Consider the following 22161-nt stretch of genomic DNA (forward strand, 5'->3'; position numbering starts at 1 on the left):
GAAATTTTATTAGGGACTTTTTTGTTTCAGCCAAATCATGGTAAGCAGAACAGAACAGTTTTTGAGTCAGCAGTTTTGAAAATGCAAAACTCTGTTTAAGAGTGCAAGGTTCCTAATTCCTGATCGCCAATGTGCAAAATGATCATTTTCATAATTTTCATTTTGTAAGATATTTTCATTAGAGATGGCACCGATCCGATACCCAGTATCAGCTTCGGGACTATACTAGCAAAAAATGTGGATCGGATATTGGGGGAAAAACTGGATATTGGATCTTGTAACAAATGGCAATTTTTGATTATTGACTCCAGTCTTTCATTTGAAGCTCATGTAGATAATATTACTAGGAGAGCTTTCTTTCATCTCAGAAATATTGCTAAGATAAGAAATATAATGTCACTACACAATGCGGAAAAAATTAGTTCATGCTTTTGTTACCTCAAGGTTGGATTATTGTAATGCCTTGCTGTCTGGATGTTCCAGTAGGAGCATAAACAAGCTCCAGTTAGTCCAGAATGCAGCAGTCAGAGTCCTTACTAGAACCAGAAGATATGACCACATCACCCCTATCTTATCCACACTGCATTGGCTCCCAATCAAATTTCGTATTGCTTATAAAACACCGCTATTGATCTGTAAAGCACTGAATGGTCTCACGCCACAGTACCTGAGCTAACATTTGGTCTTTTATGATCTGCCATGCCTACTTCGATCAAAAGGTGCAGGCTATTTGTTGGTACCTCGAATAGTGCGGGCTACAGCAGGGGGCAGAGCTTTCTCTTACAAAGCCCCACAGTTATGGAACAGCCCTCCAGTTAGTGTTCAGGACTCAGACACAGTCTCAGTGTTTAAGTCTAGGCTGAAAACATATTTGTTTAGTCAAGCCTTTTGTGAATAGTTTTTTCTTAGGTAAAGAAGTGTTGTGTGAACTGGGATGTTTGGATGCTGTTGCCCCCCCACTCTCACGCGTTCACTCAGGTTTGTTGACGGTGGAGTGGCTGGCGCTTTATGTCCCAGGGTGCCCTCATGTCTGTGTTACCTTCTGGGTCTACCTTTTAGTTATGCTGTCACACTTAGTCTTCCCGGAGTCCCTGCTTGCACTCTGCACGCAAAGTACATCACTTCTAATGTATTTCAAGGTTCTCATGTCACATCATTACAAAATCATTTTCTTAAATGTATATAAATCCAATGTATAGGTTATTAATTTATGTGTGTTTTTACTGTCATATGACTTGTTGCTTCACTTGAAAATTTATGAAGATTCCATGCAAGCGAGAAAAACATGTAATGCAATATGCACACACTATTGCTTTTTATTTGGAACATGCTGCTAAACATGCTAGTATTTTTAGCCACAGTGAAACTTTTATCATGTTTTAATAATAAGTGCAACAATCAGTGCAGTACGAATGAAAAAAAGAACCAACAAGCACAGATAAAAACCATAAGCAGCATTCTTTAGTACACATAGTGCTTGTGTTTCAGTGTGGCTTGTCTGCACTGATGAAAGTGAAATGTGTGCAACAGGGAAATACATTCAGTTCTCTCACAAAGTTTCATTTTTAAGAAAACAATCCCCTGCTGAGTGTTTCCACTATAAGCAATGCAGTGAAGGTTTTGCTTTTCATTATGTTTTATGCTTTTCAGTATTATATAAATCAATACTGTATCGTTTTTCAATTTTTTTCGCTGCTGGGATTGCTTTTCGTTCTGGCCCAGAGACTTCTACATGAAAAAGGACATCACCTGATTTTCCACCTGAAAAATCATATATTTTTGCTGAAGTAGCACGTGGTACTCTGTCTACCAGGTGCAACCCCAACCCCAAACTCCAGGCTGCAGTGAGGTTTCTCTCAGATTTAGTTCATTCCTTTGCAGTCTGCTTTACTAAAACTCAGTGTCACTGAATGATATGATGATATTTGTATTTATGGTAATTTCAGTGTTAACTGTTTAATGATGGCAGACGGTATAAATTCCCCGTCTGTGTGGAAATCTACATCAGTTCCCGTATTTAAATCAAAAGAGCAAAGAGAAGCTAACTGCATTGGTCAACACAGGGTTTCTTTGTTTGGAAGCATCAAAGGAAGCAAATGGTAACCTTAGACTGGTTTACGGTCAAATGGACTGTGAGGGACTTTCCGCAATTTGCTGACTGCAGCTCAAATCGTCCCTCTAGCGAGCATCAGGAAGCAAGAGAAAAGACATTGATATACTAAACCTTCTCTTTGTCTTCAGCCCTGACCTCAGGTAGCAGTCATAAGTGTTGCTTTTTATTTGCAAAAACAGCTTTTTAAACACATGATTAGACTGCAAGATTACCGTAAAACGCATATGACTGGCATGCAACTTTCGGTTTAAAGTGCTAAATCAGCTGCTTATAAACCCGAAAGAGGAACTCGATGTGACATGTCACTTCAGTAAGAACAGCTAGTGTGGTGAAATGGCAGGCATTTCCGTCACTGTAAGACGTTTTTAAAAGAAAGAAAAAAAGAAAATAGTAACAAAACCACAGGGTGTCTTTTTCTCATGAATGCACACACATTGGAATTAAAATAAAACTTACCATGATCTTAAGGTATATAACTGTACAAGTAGACAACGATTAGAGGCAAGGGTCGATTTCGACATGCAGTTTGCACAATGATAGTCTGTCAGCTGTGAGCTTTTTTCATTTGTTAGCTTCTTTATCAGCCTCACAGGGTCGGTGAAAAAATAAAAAAGCAAACTTAAGACCTTCAGCATGTCTTGGCTGATTGCCTACATTTGGTGTAAAGGAAGAAGCTGGTGTAAAATTGATGTGACTTCTCAGTAATGTACTTGAGCTCTGTATGTGTACTATAAACAGCAGTCAAACTGTAAGTGATAATAAATGGGGTATGGTGTGTTCAAGTGATGCAAAAAAAAGCGGTGCAAAAATACAGGCCCATATGAACCAGTAAGTTGTCTCTTAACCTACTTAGTATGACTAATTAAATTCAATTAAATTAAGACAAACCCTTAAGATTATAAGGAGTGAGATAAAACCCTTGGGGCATGCTATTAGAGGAAAATAAACTCTCTCTCTTTACATTATGACAATAAATGTTACTCTTCCCTAAAGATTTTCCCATGGTGGAAAACTCACAGACTGTTACAAAGCACTGACACTGGAGATTCCTTCGATAAATGCTAAATAAACCTCTCCTTACACACGTTCTTTAATGCATTTATGTGAAAAGTCTACTGTACAAGTCCCTGTGTAAGTTGTTACTATAGAAACAATAACATATTAGAACAAGCGCATTGATAGAAACCTGTGATTTGCTTTGCAGAAGGAACGACGGTCAGAGCTGCTCTTATAGAAAATGAATCAACACCTCCTGACCAATCAGAAAAATAGAATTGAACAGCGCTGTGGTATAAACTGCATCCATGTCCAATCCGTAAATGTTACACACAATACAGCTTCTTCATGTTAATAGATTCAGGTAGATTCTGAATACTGTCCTTGCTTGTTTTCTCACCGTAGCATTTTTGTTTTGTTTTGTTTTGGTCTGACCTCATGGGAAGGTGATCCAAGTTACAAGCTTATTATCTGGCAAGCTTTGTCAAGATGTGAAATATGTCCCTGTAAAGAGCATAATTATTGTGCTTAATGCACCTCAAATGCAAATTCCTCGCATTTTATGATCACGGCTAAATACCAGCACCTATCCTGTAGCTGGGATTGACAGTTGCATAAATAGACGCATTTAGAGCAAAAACACTGAATCATGACATATGATGAGATATCGGACATTCAAGGTATTAACTCTCGGGTCTATTTTTATGTTTACGGTCAAAGACAAGTCACGTTCTCTTCCTCATCTGTCATGAGATCCTTACAGACAGGTTTAATGTACTTTGATGATAAGGAACAGGGAAAAGGATTTCCTTGAAAGGGATTTCCCACTCATACGCACACACACACACACGGACACACATGGTCTCCTCTCTTGAATGTATCTCCTTTTCTCTCTACTTCCTTGTACCTGAAGTAATCATCCATGAGTCAGCCACAACAAACAAAGCCCAAACAAATCAGATTGAGCTCATTAATTTATTAACAGAACTTTATGATCTAAGTCAGCTAAACACTAAACACAGCTGTGTCCTGAGGCTAATTCCACTTATTTCAACTCTATATTGTCTGATATATTACCCAAACGAAGCATGCTTAAGAGCATAAATAGTATACTTCAAGTGTGTATGCATATTAAAAGAACATTTCCTGTACTTTCTGGAAATTTGCCTAAAATACGCATATGTATACAGTTTATAAAGTTAATACTTTATGTGCTAAGGAAGTGGTTCTCAAACTTTATGCAGCCATGGACCCCTTCCAGAGTAACAGAATTCCCCCTTTATGCACAGATTTAATTTTTAATCAATTAAATAGGGCAAATATATTCCATCGTATTCATTTTGTCAAGCCATTGGAGAGTTTTATTCCTGTACTTTCCACTCACCCAGATTATTAACACTCTGGATTTATCATTAATATCACTTCCTGGGTTTATTTTTAAAATTACACTTAGATTGAAGTTAACATTATTTATACACACTTTAGATCAACCCCGTTCCTTTCACGTGACCAGACAATTAAGCTTACAACTATAAGAAACAACCAATGACCATAACAACATTCTTACTACTTGATAGTAATCTCCGCCACCATCAGGCGATATACAGTGAGTATACATGAAAAAGTGGACCCCACTTTGAGAGCCATCACTGTAAGGAAGTACACTTGAATTAACGTATTTCCTAACGTACTGAAGCATATTTAAGCAAAGGTATATTTAATTGCCATTATTGTCCTATGTGTAGAGACGATGTTTAAAATACATATTGTTTTAGTATTTTAAAGAAGTACACTTCAGCTCCTAGTTTCCTCAACACACTAATAGTGTCATTTAAAATATTTTATTTAATTATTAATAATTAAGTGCATTTTATTTGCTTTATAAGTAGCAGTGAAGTATATGTGATGTGTGTATCAGTACATGCAGGACATTTACAATATATTTAAAAATAGATAAATTCCAGTTTAAATACACTTGTCATACATTGTTCCAAAATAATACACTTGGTAAGTATTAAAACATTCATTTTATTTTTGTAAGTGTGCCTTAAGGCTTTTTTTTCTTTTACAAAGGAAGTAATTAACACACTATTATGCAACAGTTTGTTAAATATTTACCGTCAGTATCTGAACTGGTTCCTCCCTTCCCATACCATGGAAATTAGGGTGGAGGTTAATATAGGTTAAAAAAAAATTCAATGGTATTCTGTTTTTAGTGTCCTGCCCATAAGTGGACCTTGTGCCAAACTATTTTCACGAACGTGGAAGCACACAGTTAAAGAATGTCTTTGTGTACTATAGCATTACAATTTCCCTTCACTGGAACTAAGAGGCCCAAAAGCAAGCTCCATGAAGACATGACTTGAAGGTTGGAGTGGAAGAACTTGAGTCCTGACCTCAACCCCACTGAACTCCAATCTAGTGGGAAGCCTTCCCAGAAGAATGGAGGTTACAGGACTAAACAGGACTAAATCTGGAATGTAATCCGTAAAAGGCACATATGGCATGTGATGGTCACATGTCCACAGACATTTGGTCATACAGTGTACATCATGGATTAGGTGATATTTTTAGAAAGCGTTAGTATCAGCTTTAGTCACGTGCTCTTATAGGAAAGATTTTACTAAAGAACTAGCGTCCTCAGCATGAAGTTACGCACTAAACCAGATCCAATCATTATTTCTGCATGAATATCCTGTTTTCAAGAAGGATCTCACTTTATGGAAAGAACTGTTAGATTTTCATTGCACATAGTCATGTGCCTTTTCCCGCCCTAAAGCACATAATTTAGTGCTAAGTCATTGTTTCTGAATTAGCTAAACATTAAATGGCTCTTTTTTTATTTAAGGTAAGGTACAATGTCCAAATCATAATGCAAAGGAGATACTTGTAGATTGTTTAATGCAGAGATTTGTTCCTTATTCCTCTGGTGGAATAATGTGTTTTGATTTTAATTTACCACTTTTGGCTAATGCTACACTCTGTCATGTATATTAAAGGTATTAGGTAAGATTTTTCAAAATGAGTCAGCGTTAGGTCTCTAATGGTTAAATGGGTGGGTTCAAGTACATTTGAAGGATTTTTTTTCACTCCTTGAGTCCACTGAGAATTTGATTCTCACCAAGAATAGTCGAGAATGCCTTTGCTGTCTTGTTTTCCTTTGTAACAAGGACTCATGAGCCTCAATGCTTCAGTGTTAGCATCGTTAACACTTTAAGCTACATGATAGGCCATTCAGCTGCCTGAAAGCCTAGTTACACACTCAACACTCAAAATTCGGGTCGCACTGATTTATGATGACGCTGTTTTTTTCTTTGTAGTGGAAAAAAACATCTACTTGATTCGTTATGAAAAGTTAGCCACTTGAACAGTTCAAAGCTTTATACAGATTGCACTTACATACCTGTCCATTAGATAGACTCTTTACAGTCATTGCACAGGATACAACAAAATTGAGTGTCCCTCCTAATGGTGCATAAGAATAAAATAAAAGGATATAAATATCAACATAAATGATCAGATATGTTCAGGTAAGATAGTAAAGCAGCTAAGATATTGCACTTAACATATTGCACATTTGAATGGTGTGATCCGGTAAGATTTATACATTTTAAATATAGCAATAGAAATTAAAATTGAAATAAAACTAAGGTATTGCACATTACAGTATTGCACATTCGTTTGTTGAATTGCTATTTTGTCTTAAGTACATATTTTTTGCAGTTGAGGATAAATAAATATGAAGTAGGAGTCTATAGACGTGAGTGTGTGTGTAGTGCAAATAGCTCTTAACATTCAGTGATAGTGTTTCTTAGCGTTCAGTTCTCGACCATCCCTTTCACCACCATAAATTACGCTCTTGGAAAATCACTGCCAATGTTTATTGTAGCTTTACCACGTTTCTTGTTATTCATTTCTTTCCCTGAAGCACAACATGGCTAGGCTGGATGCTTACTGATTTCAGCATAGTTTTCTTCTTTCTGTACAGACTGAGATTGGGACATTCGGGAATGTCTATAAAACACAAGCAACAACTCCGACCTGTAACACGGTACGTAAAGTGGACTTTCTTAGCCACATAGTACATTTGCACTGAGGCCATGGCGTAATATTTTTTTTTAATCATGTTTTACATATATTCCAGGTTATTTGTAAGAATAAAATCAACAGTTGAACATTTAACCTTTATCACACATACAAAGAGATATATATAATCAGCAAAAGTACACAAACAGAGTTTCTGACATTCATGGCTCATGTGATTGTGATTCACATGGCAGAGAAATAACAAAGAACTTGTTTTTCAGGTCAATGTATCAGCTGATAAGCTATTTTTTTTTCCTGATCTGAGTCAGCTAAACACAAAACAAAGCTAGTCTAAAGCCACTAAGACCATAATCACGACTGTTTACTCCCTCATGAGTCATGCTATTAAATGATCATTATGTCCTTGTTGTACAACAAGCAAGGTGGCACGAAAGGGCGTTCAGCCTTTTTACCTCAGCATTGTCTGTTGTCACATACTGCGTCCCCTGTCTCATCACAGAAAGCAAAACGTATCCAGTTTCCTTTTCAGGCGTGAATGAAAACAGATAGATTACAGCTGATCATGCTATCACGTTACAAAGCTATCCAGTGATCCAAGTGTTCGCTCTGGCCATCTTTCAGGGGTTAAGTAAGGAGTAAAACATTTTGGATTTGACTCAATGATGGGGTGGTGTGATGCAGCCCAATGAGACGCTGATTATTTTCTTACAACAGCACATCCCAAGTGTTTTACTCCTCTTATACCAAGTCAAGTAGGTTGTTTTTTATTGTCATTCCTCTGTATAAGTCATAGATTGAAACAAAATGTTTCTCCAGGAACATTAAAGAACACTTAATATAGCAGCACAGTACACAGGACTACATAAAGTGCAATTACACGATATTGTAAGACAAGCGCACATTAACTAGACAGGACAACATAAGTGTTGATTGGGAGAACCAGGTGGGTGTTGATCGGGAATGAGATTTGGTCTCTTCAACCTCCATGGGAAGTGCAGATGCTGCTGGACTTTCTTGCCTAGGCAGGCAGTGTTGAGAGTCCAGGAGAGGTCCTCTGTGACCTGCACACCAAGAAACTTTCTCTCCGCAGTTGCTCTGTTGATATGCAGTGGAGAGTGGGTGAGCTGATCTAACTCCTCCCTGTATACTGACTCATCACTGTTGCTAAACAGTGTGAACAGCAGTGGACTGAACACACAGCCCTGGGGAGCGCGAGTGGTGTTGCTGATCCTGACGGACCCTGGTCTCCCAGTCAGAACATCCAGGATCCTATTGCAGAAGGAGGTGTTCAAGTCCAGAAGGCTCAGCTTTAGCAAGATGATTAAGTTGAAAGCTGAAGCCTATAAACAGCATCCTCATATAATTGTCCACTTTGTCCAGGTGGGTTAGAGACATGTGGATGGCAGCAGCTATGGCGCCCTCTGTAGACGTGTTAGGGTGGTAGGCTCACTGAAATGGGTTGTGTCATGGGATGACTGCTCTTTATGTGTTCCAGGACGACGTGCAAGTTCAACAGGGCTGGTAGACATTGAAGCAGGAGACAGGCGATTTCTTTGACACAGGGATGATTGTGGTCTTGAATAATCCTGGGACAACTGCTTGGCGCAAAGAGATGTTGAAAGTGTCTGTTAGGACATCAGCAACCTGAAGAGCATATACGTGGCCAGGTGATAAGGGCATGTCATCAGGACCAACAGCTTTCCTTTTAACTCTGGACAGAGTTTTCCTGGCGTTTACTGCAGATAGTCAGTGGAAGTTGGGATGGTCTCCCTTGTTGGCACGTTGTTCCGCGTTTGAAGCCGTTCGCAGAAATGATTCAGTGCTCAGATGATTCAGATTCTCCCAGCTGTCTCATCTGGGAGAGATGCAATATAGCGTTGTAGTCAGCGATGGGCTGAATGTCTTGCCACATATGCTGTGTCCTTAGTGTTTAGGAAGTGTCAGTGGATTCTTTGAGCATAGTTGTGCTTTGCCTTTCTGATAGCCCGGGACAGATCGGTCCTTGCTGTGTGGAGGGCTGCCTTGTCGTTTGACCTGAAGGCAGTGTTTCGGGGTTTTCAGTAACGTGTACACTTTTGCACTCATCCCTGGCATGGCTTTTTGCTTGTGTGGTGATAGTCTTGAAAGCCGTCACAATCTACGCACTTGCTAATGCAGCCAATAACTGGCGCTGTATATTCCTCCAAATCTTGAAGGAGGAACTCTTATCGCATGTGCATGATGGTGTAAACGCTGTCTAGTGTGTTCATTTAGAGAGTTTATCTGCTGAAAAAAAAAAAAAAAAAACATCTTCACCAGAAGCTTAAAGAGGCCACAAATAAAACAAAAAAGCACCAACAAAACAAACCAAAAACAACCGTGCATCATTTCACTTTCACTTTGTTCTATTATTGGTTTTAAATTGCTTTATGATGCCTTTGTGACTGCTTTAATTGTAAACTAACCCAGAGTAACTTTTTTTTTTTCTAAAATCTAACTATAATAAACATGTATTTATTAAATTTGTCTCTGTGGTCCAAATTAAAGCAGCGTACATGTTAAATGATTCTGAATAGATTTATAAAATGGTGCTCAAACGTAGCAGGTTTTTCCCCATGGAATGCATGAAAAGTCTTTTTTGTAATAAAGCTCACACCACATCATTTGCTCATGATTATTTTTATTATAGGAGGTTGTATTGTTTATTGGTTTAAAATTACGTGTCATGTTGTGGAATGTCTGTGGGACAAGTTAGTTCCCTTTATCACTTAGTTCATAAATAGTATAAATAGTTGCTTACCAATCCTCAGACTCTTTTTCTCTTGAAATTAATCAGACAAAAAAAAAAATGCAGCTTGGTCAAAAAACAAAAGCATAAACAACTCTGTCCTGAAAACTTTTACATACTCTGTTACAAAGCATTGACACTGGAGACATTTCCTCACAAAAAACCATCAGGTTTGTCTTACTTCTTGGTATCTTCTCATTGTTTAAGCACTTAGGTATAAAATTTGTCTGTCATCACCTAAAGCACTCGTACAAACTAGCGTTTGTCTCTTATTACTCTATGAATCCTTGCAGTTTTTCAATTCACTGAACCTTTAACCCTTAACCTTTAGAGGACAGTTGTTGATCAAGGACTAAATGGGAACCGAATGTTTTGCAAAGCAGTATTGTGCTAGAACCAGTGCATTAGTTCATGAGTTTTAGCTAGCATTGAGGCAGAAGCTAAACGTCTCTGAACTTTAGTAGTGATTAAAATTAATAACATGGCCTGTACAGCATGATGTTGACAGACTGTGGGCAGTAATGCGGAAATGAAATGCAGCACAGCTCCAAAAATAGTGTCGTTATCAGGGTGTATAGCAGCGAGTGAATTTGGTTGTTGGCTTTTAACTTCTGCTTATCATAATAAATGTTTTTTAAGTCGCTTCAGAGTGATATATTTCACAATCACACAAACTGTGTGAGGTTTATCATCACAAATCTCATCGTGCATTTAGGACAACAGATTGCCGCACCAAAATCTCCCATTAAACAATCAATTTGAGATCTGGTGCCTTTGAAGGCCATAGCGTCTGATTTTCATTCTCATCAAAACATTCACTGAGCCCTCGTGCCCTTTGGATGGGGGCGGGATCACCGTGGCAGAGACCACACCCATCAGGACAATGTTTCATCGTTAGATAAACGTGATCAGTCGGAAGAATCTTGTACTGATCTGAAATTGAGGTCATTTTTATACATGTCATATAGAATATTTTAACCACACTATGTTAACCACAAAATGTGTACTCATATTTGATAATGATTTATCCTCAATGTTACAGACGTATGGAACCAGTATAGTGCAAAATGTGCCATTGTACCCAGTATCTCAGTAAAAGGATTGCTGGGTAGAACTACGTGCATGGAACAGGAAGTGTATGCTGAGAAACTGAGGCCTAAAAATGACCTATGACCTTACATATGCATGGGAATCCTAAAAGTGGATAAAGTGGGAAACAGGAACATGCTGTAAATTTAAGTGAGTAAGGCTTCCTTAAATAATAAGATAAGCATATGGAGTAACCTTGTGTCATGTTAAAAACCAGGATGCACATGTATGAGAGTATGTACCTTGATAAAACCGGTTGTGGAAGAGGATTCAGGTAAAGGTATATAAGAATGCCCTTCTGAAGAGTTGGGCAGCTTTTGTCTACAAACAACTGCTCGGTTTTAATTCTGGAAAGAATAAAGTCTAATGGCGTCAACACCCAGGCCCTCCACAGTGATCTTTCAGCTACACGAATGGCCACAACAGCCACTGAGCATGGCAGGGTGTTAATTGCTCAGTTGTATCTTATACCACAGAACTGTCGAATTATCAGTTGTGATTGGTCTGATAGTGTTGATTAATTTTCCAAAACAGCAACGCAGCTGTAAATCACAGGGTTATATTAATGCACTCGTTTCAAGTTTTCCAACAGGGGAAAGTGTTCAGGACAGAGGAGCCTGCACTCTCTGGTTTTACATCAACAAGACAAGCTACTTTTTTTTTTTTTCTAATTTACATTAAGAGAAAGAAAAGAAAGGCTTGTAGAGGAACAACTGTTTCAGCTGATATACTGTAAATGATAACAGGAATGAACTTGTTTTGCATATGCTCCACAACATCAAACATACCTATAAATGGATAAGAAGCATTTGTAATCATCAGCAAATTGCGGCAGTATAAGAGGACTAAAACTTCACGGGCATGCTGTTTAAGGAAACTCGGTATGGTAGCAGTAACTCTAATAATAACAATAATAATAACTACCCACTCATTGGTTATTTTCCTATAACAGCATGACATCGTGTTATTCTTTACATATGCACGAGGGCACTGCAGCTCTTTTACTGTGGTGCCAAAATGGACACATTATTACATTAATAAAGCATTGTTTATTTATGTTATGGGGATTTTCTCTAGCAATGGAAAATAGTCTTAGTTCCATTTACTAATTTTTTTTTAAACTCTTTTCAATATGAAAAATTACCTAGTGTCATTACAAAGAAAAAAGGAACATTATTTATTTCCTCAAAATGATGGGAAATTTTTTCCTCAACAAAAGGGAAAGCATTTTTCTGTCTTTATGGAGGGTGACAGACCAGATATTTTGGTGCACTACCACCACCAAGTGGACAGGATTGCAGAGCAAAACCAAAGAGTTCTCTATGAAAGCATGTATTTCACAGATATATAAAAACTGTTATATATCTATATATACACATTATAGTATAAAGAAATTGAATATCACCAGTTAGCAATAACAATCACCTAAAATGGCTGCCTATCTACATGAGCAGAAGTCTAAAGTTAGATGGTTGTAATCCTAAACAACTAATATTACACAAAATAACATTTGCACTTATTTATTTATCCTACAAATTAACAGTGGCCTACCCAAAATACTTCAAATTATGAATCTACTAATTGGTGTACACTAGAAATAAATTAGCAAAGAAGATTAATGATGCAGTATTTGCCTGTTCTGGTTGTTAAGGCTAGTTTGGTGTAAAAGTGCTGGGAAAATGATGTGACTACCTGAGTGGAAGATGTAATTCTTATTTCAAAGTTAACTGCACAAAAATGAAAAGAAAATCAATATTGTTTCAATGCAGGCTTTTCATAAACCAAATGCATTACATGACAGCCTAGTATTCCTACTCTCTACAGTAACCAGCTAGAAACCAGCATTTTGTGACTTTTTAATGGTTTTACTCATTTTCAACTGTGGGAATTAAATGTAAAAACCAAATTTCACTGCATCACTATTTATTTATTTATTTTTAACCAACTTTAGTAACTACGTTTTTAAAAGTAAATCACGTCTGTAAATTTCAGTACTTCACAAAAAATAAAATAAAGAGAAATTATTTTTGGACTCTAGGAATTAAACATGTAAAACCTAATGAACTATATGACATTCAATTATTCCTACAATTATTTTGAAAGTTTGTGTTTTGTAAATTTTTTATTTTGAAAAGATAAGCGTTACATTTTTCTAAAAAATAAAATAAAATAAATAAATAAACAACAAAAGAAAAGTAGGAGTTACGTAACACAAATGCACCACGTGACATTTCATTACTCCTAATATCTAAAGGAAGAAGATTTTGAAAATTGGAAAATTTTGAAAGATTTGTTAAATTTTAATGCTTTAAATATATAAATATATATATATATATATATATATATATATATATATATATATATATATATTATATACACACACAACTCATTTAAAAAAAAATTTGAAAAAAAAAAACATAGTATAGTATAATAAATCATAATTTACACTGAGTTTTTTTTTTTAAACGCTAAACATGTACAGACCTTTCAGGTGATACTGAGTAGATAAAGTTTAAAAATAGTATAAGAAAATAAATTCAGCAGTACTACACTTTCACCTGCAGCTTGCTGTGGAGCCGCTGGCGTTCCCGCAGGGGGCGCTGACGCCAATAGACGCTTCTTCTTCGTCTTTTATTGCTCTGTTTTCTTCTTCTCCTACGTCAGGTGCGCCACAGCGCTAGGGCGCATTACCGCCACCTAGTGACTTGGAGATGGGCCGTGTCTCTGTACTGCGCATGCGTTAACGTGTTATAGCGCGATTCAAACCTTCGCGCATGCGCAAACAGCACCATCTGTTAGTAAACTTCGCAAAAAAACCCTTCTATTATAAAAGGCATAATATTAAAAGGTTTATTAGTATGATATAGTATAGTATCAATCAAAACATCCAGTTAAGTTATCTTAATTGAGTTATCTTAATCAATAAAACTATAAATTATTTTATTTCTGATCTATAATCATAATTGTACTTGGATTATGCAAGATAATCAGTCACTATGCTCCACCTTGATAATTCCTGAGGTTCACACTCTCCTGAGTAGTTTAAGAGCAATGTTGTGAACATAGGACAAAAATCCTAAGGCTAGTTTGAAAAAGTAGGTTTTGTATATTATGCAAATTAGCTATAAATACCACCTACAGTTTGGGCCACAAGATCAGTTTTTAATAATAAAGAAAAGAAAAGTCCTAATGAAAACAAGAGAACCTTGTCTGTGAGAAAAGAAGAAATCTAAGCTGCTTGTCGTCGCCTGGCGCGACACTACGCATGCGCAGAGCTGGTAGCCCAGAGGGGCGCTAGTGCGCATGCGTGAAGATAGTGCGCATGCGCAGTAGGGCTCGGGCAGGGGACGCTGATCGGGGTTTGTAGCAGCAGCAGCAGCAGCAGCAGAAAGCGCCGTGAAAACACTGGACTAGCGGAAAATCTCCAAAATATCGGCGAGTCCGCTTCTGTTTCCGAGTCGCTGTCCTTCCAAGCAGCATTCACACTAAACTAAAGTAAGTAGCTTCCTGTTGAAAGGATTTTTTTGGGAAAAAAAAGGAAAATATATGGCTGTTTGTGTTTAATAGACTTTACAAAGGGGCGTGTTGAGAAGGTTGCTTTACTCGAACTAATCTGTTTTTCAGACGTCTGTAATGATCAGTGTGTGTTGCACTAATTGTGTGTGTGTGTTTGTGTGTGTGTGTAACATGGTCATAAACTTGTTACACACGATTATAAGACGTATTAAGACAGGAATAAGCTCTTGCAGGGCCCAAACAATCAGCCCCACTGTGTGTGTCCTGCTGCTGCTGCTGCTGCACTCACACCCCAGGAGAAGCGTCGCCAGCTGGCTTCAGGGGAAAGTAGCTCGTGCATGCTCAAAAAGTCACCTGATTACGCCACAGTGCTCATTTGCATATGTGAAGCGTCATCATCATCATTTGCATATCAAAACATGTTACATAAAGAAGGGAGATTTTTTTTAATGTGAAGACACACAGAATAGAATAGAGTTTATTTTCTCTTCTAACTGTTGATGTGTTTACAAAATAATCGATGTAACTATTTATATATTTATTCAGACCGTTTACATAGTTACAAAATAGTCAAACTAAAGACATATTTATAAAATAGTCAAACTAACTATTTATGTCTATACAAAATAATCAAACTAACTGCTTACATAATTACAAAATAGTCTAAACAACTGTTTATATATTTACATTTTTTTGAAGACACAAAATAGAATAGATTTTTTTTCTGTTCTAACTGTTTATATTTACAAAATAATCTAGCTAACTATTTAGATATTTAGTCAATCTGTTTGCATATTTAAAAAATAGTCAAACTATGTATTTACTAAATAGTCAAGCTAAATAATTACATATATACAAAATAATCAAACTAACTGTTAATGTATTTCAAAAATAGTCAAGTTAACTATTTATATATTTACGAAATAGTCTAACTATTTACATATTTAGAAAAAATATTCAAGCTGTTTATTTACGTTCTTACAAAATGGTCAAACTAACTATTTACGTATTTACAAACTAGTCAAACTAACTACATATTTACTAAATAGTCAGGCTAACTATTTATGCATATACAAAATTATCACACTAACTGCTTACATATTTATAAAATAGTCTTAACTATTTACGTATTACATATTTTTTGAAGACACAAAATAGAATGGATTTTTTTTTGTTCCGTTTATATATTTACAAAATAATCTAGCTAAGTATTTACATATTTAATCCAACTGTTTGCATATTTAAAAAATAGTCCAACTATATATTTCCGAAATACTCAAGCTAGCTATTTACATCAATACAAAGTAATCAAACTGTTGATGTGTTTCGAAAACAGTCAAGTTAAACTAGTAGTCAAACTAACTATTTACATATTTAGAAAAATATTCAAACTGTTTATTTACGTACTTACAAAATGGTCAAACTATCTATTTTTGTATTTACAAAAGTTTAATTACATTTTGATTCAGGCTGCTTTGAGAAGAATCAGAATCAGTTCATTGTGTATTTGACTTCAGTTGCATGGTTTGTTTTGTGTTTTCCCAGTACGACATCTTGCTGTATATTCATCATGAACAGTGGCTCAGTTTATTTCCAAATAATGTATATTTTTCATCAGAAATATTTGTTAGAATTAACATTTATAATGAAAGAAAATCAGAAAGTTTCTCTGCATCAGTTTTGGAGACCAGCAGAGAATTTAAGAATTAAGAATTGATTATTTTTCCCTGTGTATGTATAATGTGGAGTCTCTGCTGGGATGTGTGTCATGTTGTGCCCTGAGTGTATTGTTTCGTGCTGTATGTGCGTGCGCTGTGCTTGTGTGTGCGCTGTGCTTGTGTGCGTGCGTGGGTGTGTGTGCGTGCGTGTGTGTGTGTGCTGTGCGTGTGTGTGCGCTGTGCGTGTGTTAGTTTTGGATGAACTGCGTTAAGCCCGAGCTGGATCCTGGGTTCTGTTAAGCTGTTGCGTCTCAGTGCTGTTTGTTTCCACTCCTTCGAAAGGATTATTGAGAGACAGGCCTGATTTCTGGAGGGAGGGAGACTCCCTAAATTCCGTTATCCGTCAGGAATGAGCCTGAGCACGGATTTAGACAATCTTTCCAGTTCACTCTCCGCTGATGATAAAAACCTGAATAGTAAAACTAGCCTGATATTAAATTTTTTAGTTCTGCCCTTACATTTTTGTCTTCCTTCATTAAGTAATATTTTATAGAGAATCTCTTCCTCTCAGGTTCCAACTCATGGGAGTTTCCTAACATTCTCCTTCTCTCACTTTTCATTCCACGCCCACACATGCAATCTCTCTGGAGAGAAGAAAATGTGTTTTTCATTTTAACTGTCATTTTTTCTCCCTCCGTACTTTCCCTTTCCTTCCATATCCTCTTACAGTGTCAGTTTTATTGCCTTCGAAAGGAAGTGTTTGGTTTTGGTTTGGAGCGATGCAAGCTGGACGGACTTTATGATACGAACAGCAGCAAGTTAACACAGATGAGATGATAGGAACGAGTGCAGACTGGATATCAGGATTAGCATTCTACCTCATTTACGCATTCATTCATTCATTTACTCATTCATTCATCTTTGATTCACTTTATCCTGGTCAGGGTCCCTGTGGATCCGGAGCTTATTCCGGGAATACACACCCGGATGGGACCCCAGGCTGAATTTGGTGTCTTGGATAAAGGGGGAAAACGCAAATCTCAGCAGGCTCAGAATCTGAATTTCCTGTGCGTTTATGTGCACATTAATAATTTGATCATTATCTGATTTCGGCGGTTGCCAGATTATTCAATGCTGATGTAAAAAGCATGCTGTGGTATGTAATATGGGTTTAAAGCCGTCACATGTCCAGAAATCAGATATACACCTGGATCGTAGCCCAGTAATCAGATTATTTAGCGCATGTATACTGTTCATCTGATATATTTTGTCTTTTCTACATGTGCACAAAGATAATCTTTTAAACACTTTTTTAAAGAAGGAAGATTATGAGATATCTGCAATCTTTAAAAAGACTCCCAAATAAAATAAAAGTGCCATGTGAACAGTAAAATATCTGTGTCTGTATCCTGGTAATCAGTTTATTTAGTATGTGTATACTGGAAATCTGATATATAATGTATTTCTACATGCACAGAAATAAGTGACGTGTTATAACAATGTGTTTAAAAGTCATTGTTACAATTCAACCATATTTAACCTCGAACACACTTCAACTGAGTTTGTTTAATCACATTTTTGAGAATAATTGGTGAGAAACCAGATTAACCAATCAGGATCCTGCGTTTTTTTTTCCCTCAAAGCTACTCACTAGCTAGCTACACTCTGAGGATAGAAATATATCGATGCGACAAACACGGGAGATCTGGTTTTGTAAAATAAAACATCATTTCCCCATGATTGCTAGCGTGTTATTTTAATCCCTTTCATAAATATATCTTATTTCCAAGATCGATTGACGCCAGATCGTACGTTATATAATTAAACAGCAAATTCTGAATACTACCACAGCTTCTACTGTTGTCTGGCATGGTGATTTTATTTAGCATATTTTTTCCCAATGTAAACTTTTAAAGTAAAACTAATCCCGTCCGAATAAGGCTAGTCTCTCTCTCTCTTTTTTTAATTTGCAAGCAGTCGAATGACATCTGTAAACGTCTTTAGTCCACAGTGAGATCTTTCCCTGAAACCGTTAAACGCTCGCCAAGTCGTAAGAGTTGTTTAATGGCCACAATCTGGACCAAATATTATATTCTGATTAAATTACTATGTTTGGGATTGAGATACGGCTTGTGTTCTGTATTTAACCCCGTTCACGGTTGCGTTATTTCGAACTTCTTTATCACGTCGGCTCGTTCACGTGAAAGCCATGATTCATGCAAATACACCACAAACTGTCATGTGGAGCATCTGCGGTCGCTCAGGATGATCACGCAGCAGTCTGATAAACAAATCGTTGTGCGATGATGTGACCCCCGATGGTGCGAGTTATCTGTTGTATGTGTGCTATTCTAAAGGCCAGGACCAGGAGGACTACATTTAGCCCACACATGTGTGTGTGTGTGTGTGTGTGGGGCTGGAGTGTGTCAGGAATGCGCACCCTTCTGAACTGCCTTACACCCGTATCCAGTTCAGTGTTTAAAAAAGTTAAAAAAGTAAGAAGTTGTTATTGAAATCAGTAATAATGCCTAAGACTACATGTTTTTTTTTTGTTTGTTTTTTTTTTATAAATGAATGTGATTTTTACTTCTTCATTACTTTGAATTTTTGTTTTTTGTTTGTATAACGTTGGTCTTAGGAGAGACTAATAAAGAAAGAAGAAAGACGACCAGCAGAAATCGTTCAGCGATTGTTGACGCCCGTTCTTGGTGGGTGATATAACCAAAAAATTATATCACTATATCATTCTACGATACGTGATACGTAGCATGATATGCAGGTTTACTAACAAACTGCCAGCAAAACGAGCGTGTTGCATTGAAAACAAAAAACGTACCGTCTGCAAAAATATAGTTTTATATTTAAAAGTAACAGCTAAATTTAAGAAAAAATTTAAAAAATGAATAAAATGTAACACTGAAAGGAGAAAAAATGTAAACGTCTGTAATAATTTTTTTTTTGTTTTACAATTTTAAAGATTACATACGAAATTTTAACATCAAATCAGCAGCTTCTGGTAAGCCCGTAATGATTTAAAAACATTTTAAAATATTATTTAAAAAAAGATATAAAAAGAAAGGATATCACGATCTTGACGATATCTCAGAAAAATGTACTGTGACATAATTTCTCACTCTGTCGGTATTGTATCGTAATAGCCCTATTGTTGACAAACCGTATTTACTTAAGCAAAAAAACTACAAAGTGGACTCACGTGTTTACGCTCAAATGTTAAACGGCGTTAAAAGCATGTCTGCAGGAAAAAAGTGGGCGTTTCTCATTCATGCAAACATTTCCCAGTTGTGGGATGTGATTGGCTAGAATATACTGCAAGTTTTTTTCCATCTGTTCCTTCAGCTGTCTCTGTTAGGGAATGTTCGCTAGCCAAAAAAAACTTACTAGCTAACATGTTTATGTTTATAGAATGTTTCAGACATAAAAAGGAATTACTGTTACTGTTCACAGTAGTGGGACGTGATGGAGTAGAATATATTAGCCGTTACGTTTTTATATATATATCTGTTCCTTCAGCTATCTCTGTTAGGAAATGCTTAAGTGTTAGCTAGCGTAAAAACGTTGCTAACTTGCATGTTTACATTTACAGCATGTTTCCGGCGCAAAGTTACTGTTGCCTCATGAATGTTGATTATTTCCTAATGACACCACATCCCGAAGTGTTTTTTTTTTTCTTATACGACAGAAATTTGGCAACATTTACAAAATTTATTACAAACTTCATACTCCTTGTACGTTTATAGTTATGTTTAATATTGTAGAAACTTCGTGAAACAAGTTCCCATTATCACTTGCGTTATAGCAGCAATAAACAGTCGTTCCATCACCAGCTTCTCTTCTTTTTTTCCTCTTGAAGTTATTAAGACAAAAAAAGAAAAAAACGCATCTTATCATGTTACAGAGAAACCAGAAAGCGTAAATTCTTCTGTCCGACGAGTTTCTAAACATCTTTCTTTCTTAAATGTTAAATAAACATCTTACAGAGAACCTTATTAATTTGCTTATTACTGTCTTAGTTTTATGCCAAACGTACACCATACAAGTTGTTACTATAGAAACGATAACGTATTAGAACGAGTGCATTGATATAAACCTGTGATCTGTTCTGACCAATCAGATGCGAGGATTTACCAGCGCTGTTGTATAATATCTAATATCCAAATGCAAGCAAGGTGAGTAAATTGAGATACTAGCTAGACTAGAGTAACTTTCGGTACTTTCAGTACTTTTTTCTCGTCTGCTTTCAATCCCCCCCCCCCCCCCCCCCCCTCCTCTTTTTTTTTTTTTTTTTTTTTTTTGGTAGCATATTTTATGAGCGCAGACTTGAAGCTCTGCCATCTCAGAAATGTTGTTGTTTATAAAAAATGGATCTCAGCTCAGATTTATTGCACGTTTTAAGGAAAACAAAAGGAGCAGCGAGAGCTTTTTTGGCGGTGGTGGTTAGAAACCACAGACATGGCCACACCCAGACATGTTTTTAGACCCCACACACACACACACACACACTCGCTGACCCCTCCTTCCCCTCGTCGCATCTGTTTTGTGACACACTTGAGATAACACACTGCTTCCACTTCCCTGTTCTTATCTGCCTCATAATGGAGAGGTTTGTGAATTATTGATGCGTTACACACAGCACCTTACACACTTTATGGTTTTGTCATACGCTGAGTAAACCTGCTTGTTGTTCACCTGCTTTGTTGTGTATTCACTGTATATATTCTTTGTTTCCTTTATACACCTTTATTTTTAGTCTCTGTGAGGTGCATCTTGTCTAGACTTGCGTGATCATGCAAACAAAAGGGTCGACAAATCATAGGCTTTGACTACAAAAAAGAAATAATGATAGTATTATTATACGATACAAATCCCTATTTTTTTTTACCGATAATTATCTGTTTATTTTTGAACAGTCAACATACAGAACACTGGGCGAACTTTGTGCTTAAGAAATGGTTTTATCCGGTTTGAAAGGCAGCATAAACACGTCCATCTTGTTCCTTGTTTCCTGTGTTGTAATCTGTATTCTGTAATTCTGTAAGTCTGAAACTGAAGGGGTGGGAAAAAAAAACATGGCTGACGCGTTTTTACGTCCGTCCATGAAATTGAACCTGTCATGTAGAATACGTGCCAGAGCCACGATTGGACTTCTTTAATTCATAAATCAAGCAATTCATTAACAACAGTTTTGATATTAGTGTCATTGAGTTATCGATTAGATGTCTTAGGCTTAGTTGCGTTCTCTAGCGTTCGCACGGCGAAGCCGCTTCATGCTCTAATAAGCTCATGGTGCTCATGGTAACCTGACTCCCTGTAGACAAACTCTGTAGAGAGTAAAAGCACTAGGCATCCTCTGTGCTCGAGCTTTTCTTTCACTCGAACTAAGGGTGGGGATCTTCAGATGTTCTGATATCATCTGATCTGATCTCTGAATGCTACGGTGACTTAGGAGATTTAGAGCTGCATTGTCGCATGTCAATATTGTGGAGTTTAAGCATAAAGACGTAGGAGGCCACACCTCTTTTGCCGAGCTGATAAGCACAGAGGCCACGCCTCCTTCAGTACAAGACTAAAGCAGCAAACTTCTAAAACCAAACTTCTGCTACATTAGCAATTTGTCAGTGTTTGCAGTTTATTAAAGAAGAATGTCATACTTTTTATCCGTTTATAGTTACATTGTGGAACATCCTTGAGACAGGTTAGTTCCTGTTATCGCGTACATTGTATCAGCTATAAACATTTGAAAAAAAATGCGGCTTGTCACGTTACCGAGAAACTGCAAAGCATTTGAATGTCTCGAAGACTTTCCCCTGTTGGAAAAAGTTACAGCTTTACCTCTTACTGTTACAGCGCCGACACTGGAGACTCCTTCCATAAATGCTAAATAAACATCTCCTTACAGAAAATCTCATCATACCAATGGTTTTATTTTTTTATTTGTTGAGCGACTGTTTATAGCT

At 36.9% G+C, this 22161-nt stretch overlaps 1 protein-coding gene across 13 annotated transcripts in view; it reads left to right on the top strand.

Moving 5' to 3' along the window:
- Nucleotides 1–14335: 14335 nt before the first annotated feature.
- The window catches only part of add1 (adducin 1 (alpha)), a 41550-nt gene continuing 33724 nt past the window's right edge, over nt 14336–22161 (top strand). For 6 of the 13 annotated variants that reach the window (XM_053240156.1, XM_034311054.2, XM_034311055.2 and 3 more), the window contains exon 1: nt 14336–14507. The gene's annotated coding sequence lies outside the window, so the exon portion shown is untranslated. The remainder of the gene's footprint in view (nt 14508–22161) is intronic. The other 7 variants (XM_053240159.1, XM_034311061.2, XM_034311057.2 and 4 more) reach the window with 2 other exon arrangements.

This window comes from Pangasianodon hypophthalmus, chromosome 15 (genome assembly GCF_027358585.1).
Source record: "Pangasianodon hypophthalmus isolate fPanHyp1 chromosome 15, fPanHyp1.pri, whole genome shotgun sequence".
NCBI classification, from domain to species: domain Eukaryota; kingdom Metazoa; phylum Chordata; class Actinopteri; order Siluriformes; family Pangasiidae; genus Pangasianodon; species Pangasianodon hypophthalmus.